The sequence below is a fragment of the Arachis stenosperma genome, chromosome 3 (genome assembly GCF_014773155.1).
Source record: "Arachis stenosperma cultivar V10309 chromosome 3, arast.V10309.gnm1.PFL2, whole genome shotgun sequence".
Taxonomy (NCBI): domain Eukaryota; kingdom Viridiplantae; phylum Streptophyta; class Magnoliopsida; order Fabales; family Fabaceae; genus Arachis; species Arachis stenosperma.
This window is the reverse complement of record NC_080379.1, coordinates 67183829-67204025: the sequence shown is the minus strand read 5'-3', so window position 1 is coordinate 67204025 and position 20197 is coordinate 67183829. Positions and strand designations below refer to the sequence as shown.

Sequence of the window (20197 nt, the reverse complement as noted above, 5' to 3'; positions counted from 1 at the left end):
GTGAATTACGACTTGCATCTGAAAAATAGCAGCAAAGTATGGAATGAGAATCGGGGGTTCTCATGTATCGTAACTGTTCATGCCCTGGGTCGAGCTATACGACCCGGGCTGACTAGAGACAAGTCGACCGACCTGTTCAGACCAGGATTACCCGACCTCTTTTTCAAGAGGTCGACCAAACTGCTACAGAGGCCCAAGAAGGCCCAAACAGAGGTACACGACCCAAATCTAAAGGCAGCCCAAGCCTAGAAGGATAAGGGCGGTTCCCCTAAAGATAAAGATAACTTCACTCAATGATAAGACAAGATAACTATCTTATCTCCAGAAAGGTCACTCTACACTATTATAAATATAGTGGAGCACCCAAATATAACTCATACTCTGATTCTACTAAAAAACTGCTTAATACCTTTGCTAACTTAAGCATCGGAGTCCCTTGCAGGTACCACCACCCTCCGGTGATGAAGGATCAGCACAACCCTCCAGTCCAACAAGTCGAACACGGCGGCTCCGGCCACCACCATCAAGTCGGACACACAGTGCCGACCAGTACAGAAGATCTTATCCGAGTCGATCTACAGTTTCAGGTAACCCTCATAACAGTAACAGTGCCCAATAATGTAAGATATAAGACTCCGGGACGCCAAAGGCAATCCTAGAACTTTACATCGAATACGGATATTCAAGCTTAGAATAAAATAAATAAATAAAGAAGTTAAACCATAAACCGGGTTATCTAAACTTAGGAAAATTCTAACTAATACTAATCACACCGCCGTATCCCACAGCCTTTGCCAACCTAACCTCCGTGCGATCCTATCGCCACCGCCTACCAAACCTCCTCAACGCCAGACAATCCCTATTAATGCAAGCAAGTAAAACACAAGTAATATACATGTACAGCAAGTAAAACAACTAGCAAATAAGCATATTATTCATTTAGGCAAGAGATGCAATTAGGCAAAGCAAACAAAACACATAGTAGATGCACATGATGAATGCCTGTCCTATTGGCTCGTGATATCACTTCTCGGTCTATGAATGCCAACCCGACATATCCTTTCGGATGTCGCCTTTCTACCACATCCGAGGATATAACGCCTGGCACGCTTTTGTTCCGAGGATATAGTGCCTGTCACACAATCATTCCAAGGATATAGTGCTTGGCACACTTGCATGCTCATTCCGAGGATATAGTGCCTGGCACACTCTTGCGGTAGAGAAGGAAAATAATAACAACATCTATTTCATCATAAATCATTCTAATGATATAATGCCTGGCACACTATCATTCCAAGGATATAGTGCCTGGCACACTTTCCACATCCAACAAGTCCATCCACCTCAAATCATCACCAATCATCATCATTTCTCATCTCAATCCACTTTCAATTATCAATTCTCAACATTCCAAGGATATAGTGCCTGGCACATTCTCTTTCTAACACTATCATTCCAAGGATTTAATGTCTAGCACACTCTTCACATCCAACTACTCATGCATCAGAGAAATCTGTCACGCCGGAGATATAGGCTCCGTACACTCCCACATAATCCAACAATTTCCTCATTATTGCTTTCCAAGTTCTCAATTCATTATAACCATCACCAATTTCTAACTCCTCAAATATCTCTTCAACCACAAACTTTACAAGCAAACATTCACCAATTCAAGCTAGGAACTACGCAAACCTTCCAAACCTAGGCCACTGGCTCTAAACTCATAACTAAAAATACCCTTTTCATTCCTTTATCATTTCTCCCTTAATTTAAAGCCTAAAACTGGTAAAAAGGTTTTAAGTAAGTGCTACAGAAGTTTGCAAGCTTGCCGGAAAGGTAAAACAGTTAAAAACAAGGAGCTGATAATCCTGGAAGGTCCACAATTCCCAACCACAATAGGAGCTGATGGTGTGGTTGTTCCCAAGGCTGAGGCAGATTGGAATGATGATGACAGGAAGAAAATAGAGCTTAACACCAAAGCTGTCAATCTTCTTAATTGTGCGGTCAGCTTCGACGAAATACCGACGGGTATCAAGATGCACAACAACAAAGAAAATCTAGAACAAGCTTTAAGTTACTCATGAAGGCACATTCCAAGTCAAAAGATCCAGAATAGACATGCTAAACAGAGAATATGAAATGTTCTCAATAAAGGAAGGAGAAATAATTGATGAAATGTTTGAAGGATTCAACATTATCATCACTGGCTTGGAGGCTATGGGAATCAAACATTCAGAATCTGTGCTTGTGAGGAAAATATTGAGATGTCTCATTAAAGAGTGGGAAACCAAAGCTATTGTAATAGCTGAGAGTAGTGGCATTGATGAAATGATCTATGATGATCTAAGAGGAAACTTACTTGCTTTTGAAAATACCTATTTAAAAAAAGATACAAAAATAAGAAGAGTTGCTCTCAAATTTGTCACTGAATCCCTGGATGATGAATCCATCGATGATTTATCTAACACTGATTTTGTTTTGTTTTGTGATTACTTGCATCATCTACCCTTTTTCTTGCATAAAAAAAACTACAAAAGAGCATAATCCCATTTGATCATTGTAATTCATGCAATAATTGATGAATATTTTAGAACATTCCTTTGAAATGAGTTGTGCTGAATTTCAGGTGAAGAAGACATCAAAAATGGGAAGAAAACAACAAAATAAGTTGGGCGTGTAAAATTGACGTGCCACTTGGAGCAAACGCCACAAAAATGCACTGGCGTGGCATGCCAGGAGCTGGGCGTGGCACGCCAGTACTAAAGTCCAGAGGAGTTCTCAAACAATCACATGGGCGTGGCACGCAAGGAGTTGGGCATGGCACGCTAATACAACTTTCCAGAAAGCAACATTGAAGGTCATTGAAGGGGCGTGGCATGCCAGGTTGGGCGTGGAACGCCTAGCCCATCACTCACCATAGGGCGTGCCACTTGATGTCGAAGGTGTGGCACGCTAGTTTCAAAAGTCACTTAGGCGTGCCACTTGAGGAGTCAGGCATGGCATGCCAAGCTTGAAGGACCAAAAAATGAATGGGCGTGCCACTTGAGCAACATGGCGTGGCACGTTGGTACATGATTCCAGAAGGAAAGTTAAAGCCTAAAACGGCATGGACGTGCCACTTGAGATCGAAGGCGTGGCACGCCAGGCTCTCATTCTCACTTTGGCATGCCACTTGAGCAACCAGGTGTGGCACGCAACACACAAAGAAGCCAAAGCAAGGGCTAGGCGCACTTGGTATCGAAGGCGTGGCACACCAGTCCAAGAATTTCACTTTGGCGTGCCACTTGAATGCTGGGCGTGGCACGCCAGCTACTGGAACCAGGGCAAGACGATGGGCGTGGCACGCCAGCCTCTAGGCGTGGCACGCTGGTATAAGTTTTCAGAGAGGATGAAGGAGGCCAAAACTCATGGGTGTGCCATTTGGTGTCTAAGGCGTGGCACACCATCTACTATTTCTCACTTAGGTGTGCCACTTGAACCTCAGGCGTGGCACACCAGTGTCATTTAGAAAGCAAAAGCCATTGTGGCGTGTCACTTGCGTTCGTGGTGTGGCACGCCAAACATAGGCATCAACTGCTCACAAAGGGCGTGGCACGCCAGACCCTGGGCGTGCCACGCTGGGTCAACTTTCCAGAGAGCTGGATCAAGCATCCAACAAGGGCGTGGCACGCCAGACCCTGGGCGTCCCACGCTAGTTCAAGTTTCCAAAGGCAAGAAGAAGAGGACAAAGGCCAGGGCATGCCACTTTGGCTCGAAGGCGTGGCACGCCAGGGATGTTAATGAAGAAGGGCGTGCCACTTGAGGGATTGGGCGTGACACGCCAAGCCAGAATTGGAGGAGGATGTGGCACGCCACTGAAGCGCCAGCCACACGCCAACTGGGAAGTCACGCTTATTGAGTTTCTTTTCCCTCCAAATTGTAATTTTCCTTTTTCACTTTTGTAATTCTTTTATTTTGAGAGTTAGGTGTAGTATAAATAACCCCAAGAAGTACTGAAAAAGGGGTTAAGCAGTTAGATCACTTTCCACTTCATCTTCTCCATCTTGAGTACTTTTCTCTAAGCTATGAGTAGCTAAATTCCCTCTCATTGAGAGAGGGAGCTCTGTTGTACTTGATGAATTAATGATAGTGAATTTTTTCTTCTCTTCATCTTCTCTTTGATTTACTAGAAGGAATTTCATTCTTAATGCCTAGTGTTCAATTATCTTTGAAAAGAGATTGAATGCAAAATGGGTTTCATGGGAACCTTGGGAAAGGAAACATGAAACCATGCTAGAAATCCCTTCTCACACTTGAGTAGAATCTGGGTTTTGGTTTTTGGATATGGTGACATATAATCTTCCCTCTACCTGGACCTATGATGATGTGTGCTATAATTAGGGACCAAGCATATCTCTCTTCATGAGCAATCAGACCAAGGAGTTGGCTATTGATAAAGATCTGAGAGATTGAGTCACCAAGGGATTGGGGATCAATCAATCATGATTGCCAAGAGGTCAATGAGTTGCATGATTGAAGAGGATATAAGCTGAATTTAATCCAAAGAGACAACATCTTCTGATCTCAATGAATTCTCCTATTCTCATCTACCACTTTCTTTATAGCTTTCCTTTATATTCTGCAATTCCCCATTCCCATTTACAATTAAGTCATTTAATCTTCAGTCCTTCACATTCTTGCCATTTTAATTCCAGCACTTTACTGCTTTCTTTACTCTTCAGTCATTTACACTTTTTTGCCCATTTACAATTCTGTAATCACCATCTATTTTCTTAGTTTGACTAATTCACCAATTGATTAAAATTGCTCAAAACTACCAATATCTGTGGATACGATCCCACTCCACTATGGGTTATTACTTGACGAAAATTTTGGTGCGCTTGCCAAAAGAGCGGATTCATAATCATCATTAAAAATTTTATGTGGTGTGAATTCCGAACTTATCAAGTTTTATGGTGCCGTTGTCGGGGATTGGTTTGAATTTGACAATGATTAAATTGATTAGAGAGCTAGATTAAGCATTTTAACTACCTTGTTAATTTTTTATTGATCCTAAATTCTTTTCTCTTTTTTTTATTATTATTTCTATCCAATTGCTGGAATCATTTTACTTATCCATTGTCCATATTTCCATCCTTCTAACTATTCGATTAATTGCATCAACAAAGCTAACCACTAACTTCAACAAGATTTTCTTTCACTTCACTTGTTCTCTGATGGGTATTTGCTGAGTGTATGACTAGTAGAAGAGGAGGAACTGTATCCCCCTTCGATAGTGAACCTGAGAGGACCTTCCTTAGATTAAGGAGGGAACAACTGCAAGGAGACATACCCCAGATGAAGGGAGATATCCACCACTTGAGAGAAGATGTCAACTAACTCAGACAGCAACAACAACAATGGGACCATGGTGCACGAAATTGTGATCATCAACAATGGCTCCAATAACTTGGTAGCGCTCTCAAACGTGAATCACACTTAGTCACAACTCTGCACAACTAACTAGTAAGTGTACTGAGTCGTCCAAGTAATACCTTACGTGAGTAAGGGTCGATCCCACGGAGATTGTTGGTATGAAGCAAGCTATGGTCATCTTGTAAATCTCAATTAGGCGGATAATAATTGATTATGGAGTTTTCGAATAATAATAATAAAAAAAACATAAAATAAAGATAGAAATACTTATGTAAATCATTGGTGAGAATTCGGATAAGTGTATGGAGATGAATTGTCCCTATTGAATCTCTGCTTTCCTACTGCCTTCCCTCAATCCTTCTTACTCCTTTCCATGGCAAGCTGTATGTAGGGCATCACCATTGTTAATGGCTACATCCCATCCTCTCAGTGAAAATGGTCCAAATGCTCTGTCACAGCACGGCTAATCATCTGTCGATTCTTGATCATGTCGGAATAGAATCCCTTGATTCTTTTGCGTTTGTCATCACGCCCAACAATCGCGAGTTTGAAGCTCGTCACAGTCATTCAATCCCGGAATCCTACTCGGAATACCACAGACAAGGTTAGACTTTCTGGATTCCCATGAATGCCGCCATCAATTCTAGCTTATACTACGAAGATTCTGATTAAGGAATCCAAGAGATATGCGCCCGATCTATGGTAGAACGGAAGTGGTTGTCAAGCACGCGTTCATAGGTAAGAATGATGATGAGTGTCACGGATCATCACATTCATCATGTTGAAGTGCAACGAATATTCTAGAATAAGAACAAGCAGAATTGAATAGAAAATAGTAGTAATTGCATTGAAACTTGAGGTACAGCAGAGCTCCACGCCCTTAATCTATGGTGTGTAGAAACTCCACCATTGAAAATACATAAGTGATGAAGGTTCAGGCATGGCCGAGAGGCCAGGCCCCCAAAATGTGATAAAAAAACCAAATGGTCAAAGACCTTACAATCAAAGACGTCTAATATACTAGTAAAAAGTTCTATTTATACTAAACTAGCTACTAGGATTTACAGAAGTAAGTAATTGATGCATAAATCCACTTCCGGGGCCCACTTGATGTATGTTTGGGCTGAGCTTGATCTTTACACAAGCTGAGGCTTATCTTGGAGTTGAACGCCAAGTTGTAACGTGTTTTTGGCGTTCAACTCTGGTTCGTGACGTGTTTATGGCGTTTGACTCCAGAATGCAGCATGGAACTGGCGTTGAGCGCCAGTTTACGTCATCTAATCTTGAATAAAGTGTGGAATATTATATATTGCTGGAAATCTCTGGATGTCTATTTTCCAACGCTGTTGAGAGCGCGCCATTTGGAGTTCTGTAGCTCCAGAAAATCCATTTCGAGTACAGGGAGGTCAGATTCCAACAGCATCAGCAGTCCTTTGTCAGCCTTTTATCAGAGTTTTGCTCAAGTCCCTCAATTTCAGTCAGAAAATACCTGAAATCATAGAAAAACACACAAACTCATAGTAAAGTCCAGAAATGTGAATTTAGCATAAAAACTAATGAAAACATCCATAAAAGTAGCTAGATCCTACTAAAAACTACCTAAAAATAATGCCAAAAAGCGTATAAATTATCCGCTCATCACAACACCAAACTTAAATTGTTGCTTGTCCCCAAGCAACTGAAAATAAATTAGGATAAAAAGAAGAGAATATACTATAAAGCCCAAAATATCAATGAATATTAATTCTAATTAGATAAGCGGGACTTGTAGCTTTTTGCCTCTGAACAGTTTTGGCATCTCACTTTTTTCCCTTGAAGTTTAGAATGATTCACATCTATAGGAACTTAGAATTTCAGATAGTGTTATTGATTATCCTAGTTAATTTTGTTGATTCTTGAACACAGCTACTTTTATGAGTCTTGGTCGTGGCCCTAAGCACTTTGTTTTCCAGTATTACCACCGGAAACATAAATGCCACAAACACATGACTGGGTGAACCTTTTCAGATTGTGACTCAGCTTTGCTAAAGTCCCCAGTTAGAGGTGTCCAGAGCTCTTAAGCACACTCTTTTTGTTTTGGATCACGACTTTAACCACTCAGTCTCAAGCTTTTCACTTGGACCTGCATGCCACAAGCACATGGTTAGGGACAGCTTGATTTAGCCGCTTAGGCCTGGATTTTATTTCCTTGGGCCCTCCTTCCATTGATGCTCAAAGCCTTGGATCCTTTTTACCCTTGCCTTTTGGTTTTAAGGGCTATTGGCTTTTTCTGCTTGCTTTTTCTTTCTTTCTTTCTATTTTTTTCGCCACTTTTGCTTTTTCATTGCTTTTTCTTGCTTTAAAAATCAATTTCATGATTTTTCAGATTGTCAATAATATTTCTCTTTGTTCATCATTCTTTCAAGAGCCAACAAATTTAACATTCATAAACAACAAGATCAAAATTATGCACTGTTCAAGCATTCATTCAGAAGACAAAAAGTATTGTCACCACATCAATATAATTAAACTAAATTCAAGGAAAATTTCGAAATTCATGTACTTCTTGTTCTTTTGAATTAGAAAAATTTTTTCATTTAAGAGAGGTGAAGGATTCATGGAATTATTTATAACCTTAAGACATAGTTACTAAATACTAATGATCATGTAACAGAGACACAAATATAGATGACATAATAAGCATAAAAACCAAAAAACTGAAAAATAAGAACAAGGAATGAATCCACCTTAGTGATGGTGGCGCTTTCTTCTTGAAGAACCAATGATGTCCTTGAGTTCTTCTATGTCTCTTTCTTGCCTTTGTTGCTCCTTGACAAACCCCGTTTTGACGGTTTATCTTGTATTGATTTTAGGGGATTTTATAACCTTTTACCCTCATTTATCCATTGAAATAGCATGGTTTTGTGATTGTCTCCTTATTTATGCTTAGATGTGAAAACATGCTTTTCAACCCTTAACTTGATGGTTTTAATCTCCCTTTGATTCCACTAGATGCCTTGATATGTTTGTTAGTGATTTCAGATTGAAAAGGCTAGGAATGGATCAAAGGAGTGAAGAGGGAAAGCATGCAAAGTGGAGAAATCATGAAAAGTCAAAGAAGTTGAACTCGCCCATGGACGCGCGCGCGCACCTGGCGCTTGCGCGCACCTGCGAAACACTCCATGGACGCGTACGCGTGCTGTGCGCGTACGCGTCGGTGTTGGTTTATGATTTTTTTAATGAAAACGTGGCCAACGAATTCTGAAGGGTTGTGGGGCCCAATCCCAACCAACTTTGGCACCAAAGATGCTATTTAAAGCCAAGGATTGAAGAGAAAAGGGGGATTCCAACTCATTAATTCATTACACACTCATTAGTTTAGATCTAGAAGTTAGTTTCTAGAGAGAGAAGCTCTCACTTCTCTCTAGAATTAGGATTAGGATTAGGATTAGTTCTTAGATCTAGGTTTTAATCTTTGCTTTCTTCTACTTCTACCTTTCAATTCCTTGTTGTTAGATTCATCTTCTTCTATTCTTTTGTTGTAATTTCCTTTATATTGTTCTTATATTTTGTTGTAGATCTAGTATTGTTCCTTCCATTTCCTTTCAATTTAATAAGAGGTAATTCATAATAATTGTTCTTCTTTGCTTTTCCATTGTTAATCTCTTGCCTTTGTAGTTAGATCTCTCTTTAATTCTTGCAATTTATGTTGTTTACTTTTAGTGCCTTTTATGTGTTTGTTGAAATGCCTCTTCTAGATATAGTATAGATTTTGTTCCTCTTGGTCTAGGTAGAGTAATTAGTAATACTTGAGTTATCTAATTCCTTTGTTGATTGGTAATTGGAGAGATTGCTAATTGGTTTGGAGTGCACTAAAGCTAGTCTTTCCTTGGGAGTTGGCTAGGACTTGTGGCTCAAGTCAATTCATCCACTTGACTTTCCTTTATTTAGTAAGGGTTAACTAAGTGGTAGCAATGAACAATTCTCATCACAATTGAGAAGGATAACTAGGATAGAACTTCTAATTTTCATACCTTGCCAAGAGCCTTTTATAGTTGTTAGTTTACTTTCTTGCCATTTACTTTCATGCCTCTTATCCAAAACCCCAAAACAACTCAAACCAATAACAAGACACTTCATTACAATTCCTAGGGAGAACGACCCGAGGTCCAATACTTCGGTTTATAAATTTAGGGGTTTGTTTTAGTGACAAACAACTTTTTGTATGAAAGGATTAGTGATTGGTTTAGAAACTATACTTGCAACGAGAATTCATTTGTGAATTCTAAACCGTCAAAAATCCGATCATCAAAATGGCGCCGTTGCCGGGGAATTGCAATGGTGTTATGTTATTGGTTATTGTACATATGTGAATAGTGTGAATATCTTGCGTTTTGCTTTATTTGCTAGTTGTAGAATTTTATTTCTCTTGCTTTCCAATATCTTTTGATTTTTGTTTTCTCTTTCCATTATGAATTCTCACTTTGGCTATGAGTGTAATTACAACTATGTTGTAGGTGATGAGAACTATAATGAGAATGTGTATCAAGAATGGGATAACCAAAGGTGGGAGGAACCATATGCTTATGATCAATCCTCATGGCAACAACCCCCACCAATGCACTATGAAGAAGAGCCATTCCATGATGCATACCAATCCAATGGCTATGGTGAATCTCCTTGTGACTTTCAAGAACCACCACCATATGTCTATGAGTCATATCCTCAACATGAGCCTCAACCACACTCTCAAGCCTATTTTCACCAAACACCTCCATATGACCATGATTCATATCCACTACACCAACCACCTTTTGAACCATATGAGCCATACATAGAACCACAATTCCAAGATTACTACTCCCAAGAACCACCTCAATACACACCACCACCTTACCAAGAAGAACCACCTTCCTATAATGAACCCTTTCTCCAAGACAATGAACCCTCCTATCCACTCCAATCTTCAATGGATGAAATCCTTAGCCTTATACTTCAAGGGCAAGGAGAAATGCAAAGGGAGACACTAGAATTTATGGCTACTTTGACCAAGGTAGTAAGCAATTTAGTCTCCCAATATTTGAGTACTCAAGGCACTCCCATGGTTACATGTGGAGAATCAATTGAAAAGCATAGCATGAAGGAGAGATTGGAAACTCCGGTGGAGAATGAGGGATGCTACTTTGTGTTAGAACAATTGGAGGAACCTATGGTCATTGAAGAAAAGGAAGAAGTGGTTGAAGACCTAGGAGATGCGGAATCCCCTTGGGAACGTAGAATTGAAGAAAACCTCTCCAAGAAGATTGAATTCGATGTTGAGGAGGAAAGTGCACAACCTCCAAAACAATTTTTGAATGAAGACTTGGAAGGAATGAAGCAAGAATTGAGTTCCCTTGGTGATGAAGATCATGCATCCAATCTTCTTGGTGAAGAATCCTTTGAATTTGAAGAACCTTCTCCCAATGAATTTGAAAGTGATATGGAGGTAGATTTCTCTCACCCTCCCATTTATGACTTGAGTGATGGAGAAGAGTTAGAGAAAGTTGATGAACAAAGGATTGGGAATGAAGAAGTTTATGAAGAGGTGGAGATTGACAAAGAAACAAACAAGGGAGTGGAGTTTACTAGCACATTGGAAATACCTCTCCCCAAGCCACCACCATCCACTCTCTCATTCAAGTGGGTAAATTCCTTATGCTCAAGCTTTATTATTCCCCTTGAATATGGTTTGCTTAAGACGGATGGTCAACTAAGACATATTTGTGGCTTTAAGAGTAAAAAGGAGATAGTTAGTGGTTTAAAATATCATTCTAGGTTCATTATGGTTGCATGCTCAAAGCTTAATTGTAAAGGTTGGTGTATAACTAGATTGCTTGGGTCTAGAAGGATGTTTGGTCACTTTGTTGAGAATTCACCTTGCTCACCACCCACATGGATTAATGATAATCAACTTGGAGATGGGTGTGAAGACAAAATATGGGATCCGGGAACACATGAGGATCAACATTGGGAGCCCATGGTTTGTGAAGAACGCCATCAAAGCTTGGAGATATTAATCTTGCATGATGGAGCTTATTGGAAGTCCAAGCATTGGTGAAAGTTCCAAGATGAGTACAAGCACAAGCCACCTTGAGAGGAGCTCCCCATAAGTCCAACTTAAGGACAATAAACAAAAGTGCTAGGTGGGAGACACCCCACCATGGTAACTTCTTTTCATTTTCTCTTTTTGTACATATTGGTAAAATTAGTTTAAATTCTTGTTTTGATTGTTTTAATGAGTCTAATTGGTAGTTTAGTATGTCAAATAAGGTTTTATGGTATTTTGGTAGCTGTTTGGAGGTTTAGAATGCCTAGATTGGTGCAAAAACATAGAAAAAAATTTTTTGAAAAACAGAGCACCATCCACGCGTACGCGCACTGCGTGCGTACGCGTGCATCAAGCATTTTGGACCATCCACGCGTGCGCGTCATACACGCGTACGCGTGGATTGAAAAGTTCCACCGTCCATACCTTGACCCGAGAGTTAGGCCTGCACCATGCGGGAATTGGGCCTGAGGCACAAACCAATTCACGCGTATGCGCACATGACGCGTACGCGCCACTCTCGAAATAAACCATCTGCGCGCGCGCGGCATGCGCGCGCGCGGCATGCGCGCGTACGCGCAGATTTCCTTCCTTCACCACATTTCTTTTCTTCTCCCCTTTCCATTTCTTTCCTTCTCATCTCTTCTTCCCTTCTTCTACCCCTCATCCAAAACTTCCAAACACCATTGATAACCATTTATTTTAGTTAGTTAGTTAATTAGTTAGTTAGTTCATTGATTAGTTAGTTTTAGTCTAGTTTTCATTTTATTTTCTCTCTTTTCATCATAAGTGTTGGATTATTGACTTTGTTTACTATGCATTGCTTCCCCCTTATTGCCTAAATGCTAATTTAGCATTAATGTTTTTAGATAATCTTTGTTGGATCCTATGATTGAGGTTATATTTTGCTACTTGGTCTTGAGTTTTTTTTCATGCTTATCTTTTGAAAAATACCAAGTGATGAGAATTGCCTTCGAGCTTGTAACTCTTCTTGAATTACATGATTTGGCCACCATGTGATTTGAGCCTTATTTCGTGATTAGGCAACCTCTTGATGGATGATATTGTGCATTTACCTTAATGCATTGTATTTCATGATGATATGCATCCATATGTGTTTGACTTGAATGCTTTCATGCTTCTTTAATGCTTGTTTTACCTTACAAGTTCACTTAAAGCATCTCAAGCATAAGTAGAATGAGTAAAGTGCATGCTTCTTTTGTGACATAACTTTTATGCTAATGTGTGTTCTAAACCGCGTAATTTAGAATTCACACACCTAATATTTCTTAATGTCACACTAATTCACTCACTCAATTCTAGTGATTTACCTCATTCCAACAATGTATGCTTCCTTGCTTTTGTTTTCTCATCTTATGGTGTTATATTTTTGTTTTTCATGATGAATGCACCACGAGCAATAACGGAAGCAAGACTAAGAACACGTAGCAATCCGGAGAGTCGCCGTACCCCCTTGCTCATCTTTGAGTGCACCGAGGACGGTGCAAACTTTTAAGTGTGGGGAGGTCGTCCGACCGTTCGACGATTTCGGGTGACAAGTTTCTAATCCCAACACTTTTGCATTTCATTCTAGGATTTTAGGATTTTTACTTGCATTCTCTTAATTTTTGCATATGTATACACAATAAGCTTAGTCAAAATAATGAATTTTTCAAGATTTCTATCTATAGGGCACACCAATTGATTTGAGTGAAAACTTTTCATTAAACTTGCTTGAATCACATATATATATGTATTGTGGATCATGTTTTTTGAGCTAAGAACACAAGCAAGTGAGACTTGAGCCTAATGGTGTGGTTACATCTTATAACCACTTATTTTCCTTCTTGTGTGCATTATTCTCTTTCTATGATTGTAATCTTGGATTTGTTTGATTCTTTATGTCCATTATTTTGTGTATTCATGCATTTATATGATTGAGGCCATCATTTCATTAGCTCACTTATCCAAATAGCCAACCCTGTTTTTTTTATATTCCTTTGTTAGCCAATTTGAGCCTACGATTAACCCACTTGTTCTTAATTTTAGCACATTACAAGCCTTAAAGCGAAAAAGAATAAAAGTCCTTATTTGGATCTTTGATTAGCTTAGGCTAGAGTGTGTGAGTATCATTCAAGTGTGGGAACCTTAGGACATTGGGTGAATAAAAGGGTAATTTTGTATTGTTAGTGAAAATATTGGGAATTGGGTACATACTCATGTGTTGATCAAATGTAAAACCTTATGTATTGATACTCTTGTATATAAAAAAATGAGAAAAAGAAAAGAAAAAGGAAAGAAAAATAATATGGAAAAGGAAAAGAAAAAAATAGAAAAAGAAAGAAAAAAAGAAGAAAAAGAAAGAAATAAAAAGGGGACAAAATGCCCCAAAGCAACGTGAAGCTCAATAAAGATCAATGCATAAGTGTTGTGAAATGAAAAGGGAATGCATGAGTATGTGAAAGAGTGAAAAATGGGTAGTTAGGTTGGAATTTAATTGTATAGGATGACATAGGTTAGGTGGAAAGTTTAAGCTTATCGAAGATTCAAATTTCAAACTCACTTGACCAAATATGCATCCTACCTTGACCCTAACCCCATTACAACCTATGAAAAGACCTCATGATATATGTATGCATGCATGAAATATTTGTTGATTGTGAGAAGAAAAACAAATCTTAGAAAGCATGATTAGGAGAGAATTGAGTGAATCAACCCTAAACACTTGAGCGAATAGAGTGCAAACACATCCGGTGAGGGTTTGATGCTCAATTACATGTTTTCACCTATGATCATAATTTTCATGCAAGTTTGTAAAAATATTTAATAACTCAAATCAATTGTGGATTAGACTTGTTAGTCTTTAGCCCTTGTTCATATATGCTTCTTGGGAATTAATTTATTTTGACCAAGCAATTGCATTCATCTAGATAGTTGCATATAGGTAGATTGCATTTAGTTAGTTCCCATTGAATAAATGCCATACCCTTACTTCATTCTTTGTTTAAGCATGAGGACATGCTTGGTTTAAGTGTGGGGAGGTTGACAAACCCCGTTTTGACGGTTTATCTTGTATTGATTTTAGGGGATTTTATAACCTTTTACCCTCATTTATCCATTGAAATAGCATGGTTTTGTGATTGTCTCCTTATTTATGCTTAGATGTGAAAACATGCTTTTCAACCCTTAACTTGATGGTTTTAATCTCCCTTTGATTCCACTAGATGCCTTGATATGTTTGTTAGTGATTTCAGATTGAAAAGGCTAGGAATGGATCAAAGGAGTGAAGAGGGAAAGCATGCAAAGTGGAGAAATCATGAAAAGTCAAAGAAGTTGAACTCGCCCATGGACGCGCGCGCGCACCTGGCGCTTGCGCGCACCTGCGAAACACTCCATGGACGCGTACGCGTCGGTGTTGGTTTGTGATTTTTTTAATGAAAACGTGGCCAACGAATTCTGAAGGGTTGTGGGGCCCAATCCCAACCAACTTTGGCGCCAAAGATGCTATTTAAAGCCAAGGATTGAAGAGAAAAGGGGGATTCCAACTCATTAATTCATTACACACTCATTAGTTTAGATCTAGAAGTTAGTTTCTAGAGAGAGAAGCTCTCACTTCTCTCTAGAATTAGGATTAGGATTAGGATTAGTTCTTAGATCTAGGTTTTAATCTTTGCTTTCTTCTACTTCTACCTTTCAATTCCTTGTTGTTAGATTCATCTTCTTCTATTCTTTTGTTGTAATTTCCTTTATATTGTTCTTATATTTTGTTGTAGATCTAGTATTGTTCCTTCCATTTCCTTTCAATTCAATAAGAGGTAATTCATAATAATTGTTCTTCTTTGCTTTTCCATTGTTAATCTCTTGCCTTTGTAGTTAGATCTCTCTTTAATTCTTGCAATTTATGTTGTTTACTTTTAGTGCCTTTTATGTGTTTGTTGAAATGCCTCTTCTAGATATAGTATAGATTTTGTTCCTCTTGGCCTATGTAGAGTAATTAGTAATACTTGAGTTATCTAATTCCTTTGTTGATTGGTAATTGGAGAGATTGCTAATTGGTTTGGAGTGCACTAAAGCTAGTCTTTCCTTGGGAGTTGGCTAGGACTTGTGGCTCAAGTCAATTCATCCACTTGACTTTCCTTTATTTAGTAAGGGTTAACTAAGTGGTAGCAATGAACAATTCTCATCACAATTGAGAAGGATAACTAGGATAGAACTTCTAATTTTCATACCTTGCCAAGAGCCTTTTATAGTTGTTAGTTTACTTTCTTGCCATTTACTTTCATGCCTCTTATCCAAAACCCCAAAACAACTCAAACCAATAACAAGACACTTCATTACAATTCCTAGGGAGAACGACCCGAGGTCCAATACTTCGGTTTATAAATTTAGGGGTTTGTTTTAGTGACAAACAACTTTTTGTATGAAAGGATTAGTGATTGGTTTAGAAACTATACTTGCAACGAGAATTCATTTGTGAATTCTAAACCGTCAAAAATCCGATCATCACTCCTCCTTCATTGCTCTTTGATCTTCTCTAATTTCACGGAGAATGATGGAGTGCTCTTGATGTTCCACCCTTAATTGATCCATATTGTAACTCAAATCTTCAAGAGAAGTGTTGAGTTGTTCCTAATAGTTGTTGGGAGAAAAGTGCATCCCTTGAGGCATCTCCGGGATTTCTTGGTGATGAGCTTCATCATGCGTCTCTTGGGGTCCATGAGTGGGCTCTCTTGTTTGCTCCATCCTTTTCTTAGTGATGGGTTTATCCTCCTCAATGAGGATGTCTCCTTCTATGATAACTCCAGCTGAGTAACATAGATGGCAAATAAGATGGCAAATAAGAGGGCTTATCGGCTATTTTGTAGAATTCAAGGGAGATAACTTCATGAATTTCTACTTCCTCTCCAATCATGATGCTATGGATCATGATGGCCCGATCCACAGTAACTTCAGATCGGTTGCTAGTGGGGATGATGGAGCGTTGGATGAACTCCAACCATCCTCTAGCCACAGGCTTGAGGTCCAGTCTTCTTAATTGAACCGGCTTGCCTTTGGAGTCTCTTTTCCATTGAGCTCCTTCAACACAAATGTCCCTAAGGACTTGGTCCAACCTTTGATCAAAGTTGACCCTTCTTGTGTAGGGGTGTGCATCTCCTTGCATCATGGGCAAGTTGAATGCCAACCTCACATTTTCTGGACTAAAATCTAAGTATTTCCCCCAAACCATTGTAAGATAGTTCTTTGGATTCGGGTTTATACTTTGATCATGGTTCCTAGTGATCCATGCATTGGCATAGAACTCTTGAACCATCAAGATTCTGACTTGTTGGATGGGGTTGGTTAGAACTTCCCAACCTCTTCTTTGGATCTCATGTCGGATCTCCGGATACTCATTTTTCTTGAGCTTGAAAGGGACCTCTGGGATCACCTTCTTTTTGGCCACAACATCATAGAAGTGGTCTTGATGGGCTTTGAAGATGAATCTTTCCATCTCTCATGACTCGGAGGTGAAAGCTTTTTCCGTTTCCCTTTTCTAGAGGTTTCTTCGGCCTTAGGTGCCATCAATGGTAGTGGAAAAATAAAAAGCTTATGCTTTTACCACACCAAACTTAAAATATTGCTCACCCTCGAGCAAGAGAAGAAAGAAAAGAAGAAGAATAAGAGAAAAGATGGATGAGAGTAAGGGAGGTGTATTCGGCCAAGGTGTAGAAGGGGGGGTTGTGTTGTGTGAAAACTAAGGAGAATGGAGGGGTTTATATAGTGAGGGGAGAGGGAGTAGGTTCGGCCATTTAGGGTGGGTTTGGGTGGGAAAGAAATTTTGAATTTTGAAGGTAGGTGGGGTTTTTGGGGAAGAGTGGATGGATGTGAGTGGTGAAGGGGGTAATTGGGAAGAGAGATTGAGGTGATTGGTGAAGGGTTTTGGGGAAGAGTGTTTATTGGAAAGAGAGGATGAATGTTGAGAAGAGGGGAGAATATGGTAGGTGGAGATCCTGCGGGGTCCACAGATCCTGAGGTGATCCTGTGGGGTCCACAAATCCTAAGGTGTCAAGGATTTACATTCCTGCGCCAATTAGGCATGTAACATGCCTTTGCATGCAATTCTGGCGTTTAAACACCAAAGTGATGCATGTTCTGGGCGTTAAACGCCCATGTGCAGCATGTTTCTGGCGTCGAACGCCAGTTCCATGCTTGTTTCTGGCGTTCAGCGCCAGCTCTCCTCAGGGTGCATTCCTGGCGTTTGAACGCCAGGGTGTTGCTTATTTCTGGCGTTCAACGCCAGATCCATGCTCTGTTTTGGCGTTGAACGCCAGCCAGATACTCCTTACTGGCGTTTAAACGCTAGTAAGTCCTTCCTTCAGGGTGCGATTTTTCTTTTGCTATTTTTAATTCTGTTTTTAATTTTAATATTTTTTTCGTGACTCCACCTGATCATGTACCTAATAAAACATAAAAGAATAATAAAATAAAAAAATAAAATTAGATAAATAAAAATTGGGTTGCCTCCCAATAAGCGCTTCTTTAATGTCAATAGCTTGACAGTGGGCTCTCATGGAGCCTCACAGGTGATCAGGTCAATGTTGTATAGTCCTAACACCAAACTTAGACTTTAGTTGTGGGGATTCAACACCAAACTTAGAGTTTGATCGTGGCCTCCCAACACCAAACTTAGAGTTTGACTGTGGGGGCTCTGTTTGACTCTGTACTGAGAGAAGCTCTGCATGCTTACTCTCCCTTGTTACAGAAGGATAGCCGTGTGCCTTAAACACAAGGTAGTCCCCATTCAATTGAAGGACTAATTCTCCTCTGTTAACATCTATCACAGTTTCTGCTGTGGCTAGGAAAGGTCTTCCAAGGATGATGCATTCATCCTCCTCCTTCCTAGTGTCTAAGATTATGAAATCAGCAGGAATGTAAAGGCCTTTAACCTTTACTAACACGTCCTCTACTAATCCATAAGCTTGTCTTACTGACTTGTCTACCAATTGTAATGAGAATAACGCAGGTTGTACCTCAATGATTCCCATCTTCTCCATCACAGAGAGTGGCATAAGATTTATGCCTGACCCTAGGTCATACAGAGCTTTCTCAAAGGTCATGGTGCCTATGGTACAGGGTATTAAGAATTTCCCAGGATCTTGTTTCTTTTGAGGTAAAGTTTGCTGAACCCATGTATTAAGTTTACTAATGAGCAAGGTAGGTTCACCTTCCCAAGTCTCATTACCAAATAACTTGGCATTCAGCTTCATGATGGCTCATAGATATTGAGCAACTTGCTCTCCAGTTACATCTTCATCCTCTTCAGAGGAAGAATAATCTTCAGAGCTCATGAATGGCAGAAGGAGATTTAATAGAATCTCTATGGTCTCTATATGAGCCTCAGATTCCTTTGGATCCTCAATAGGGAACTCCTTCCTACTTGAGAGACGTCCCATGAGATCTTTCTCATTGGGATTCGCATCCTCTCCCTCCTTCTTGCATTCGGCCATGTTGAGTATATCAATGGCCTTGCACTCTCTCTTTGGATTCTCTTCTGTATTGCTTGGGAGAGTACTAGGAGGGGTTTCAGTAACTTTCTTACTCAGCTGGCCCACTTGTGCCTCCAAATTTCTAATGGAGGATCTTGTTTCACTCATGAAACTTAAAGTGGCCTTAGACAGATCAGAGACTAGATTAGCTAAATTAGAAGTGCTTTGTTCATAATTCTCTGTCTGTTGCTAAGAAGATGATGGATAAGGCTTGATATTGATGAGCCTATTTCTTCCACCATTATTAATGCCTTGTTGAGGCTTTTGTTGATCCTTCCATATTGGATGATTTCTCCATGATGAATTATAGGTGTTTCTATAAGGTTCACCCATATAATTTACCACTGCTATTGCAGGGTTCTCAAGATCATAAGCTTCTTCTTCAGAAGATGCCTCTTTAGTACTGTTGGATGCGTTTTGCCATCCATTCAGACTTTGAGAAATCATGTTGACTTGCTGAGTCAACATTTTGTTCTGAGCCAATATGGCATTCAGAGCATCAATCTCAAGAATTCCCTTTCTCTGAGGCGTCCCATTATTCACGAAATTCCTCTAAGAAGTGTACATGAACTGGTTATTTGCAACCATGTCAATAAGTTCTTGAGCTTCTGCAGGCGTTTTCTTTAGGTGAATGGATCCACCTGTAGAATGGTCCAGTGACATCTTAGAGAACTCAGACAGACCATAATAGAATATATCTATCATGGTCCATTCTGAAAACATGTCAGAAGGACATCTTTTAATCATCTGCTTGTATCTTTCCCAAGCTTCATAGAGGGATTCACCATCTTTTTGTTTGAAGGTCTGAACATCCACTCTAAGCTTGCTCAGATTTTGAGGAGGAAAGAACTTAGCCAAGAAGGCCGTGACCAGCTTATCCCAGGAGTCCAGGCTATCCTTAGGTTGTAAATCCAACCATGTTCTAGCTTTGTCTCTTATAGCAAAAGGGAAAAGCATGAGCCTGTAGACTTCAGGATCTACTCCATTAGTCTTAACAGTCTCACAGATCTGCAAGAATTCAGTTAAAAACTGATAGGGATCTTCTGATAGAAGTCCATGAAACTTGCAGTTTTATTGCATTAGAGCAACTAGTTGAGGTTTCAGCTCAAAATTGTTTGTCCCAATGGTAGGGATTGAGATGCTTCTTCCATCGAACTTGGACATAAGTGTAGTGTAATCACCAAGCATCCTC

The 20197-nt window shown here is 39.7% G+C and overlaps 1 non-coding gene across 1 annotated transcript; it reads left to right on the top strand.

Annotated features, from left to right (window-relative positions):
• The first annotated feature begins 19726 nt into the window (after window positions 1-19726).
• LOC130971439 (small nucleolar RNA R71) lies at window positions 19727-19830 on the top strand. Its single transcript, XR_009082659.1, has one exon. It is a non-coding gene; the product is annotated as a small nucleolar RNA R71 (small nucleolar RNA).
• Window positions 19831-20197: the final 367 nt, after the last annotated feature.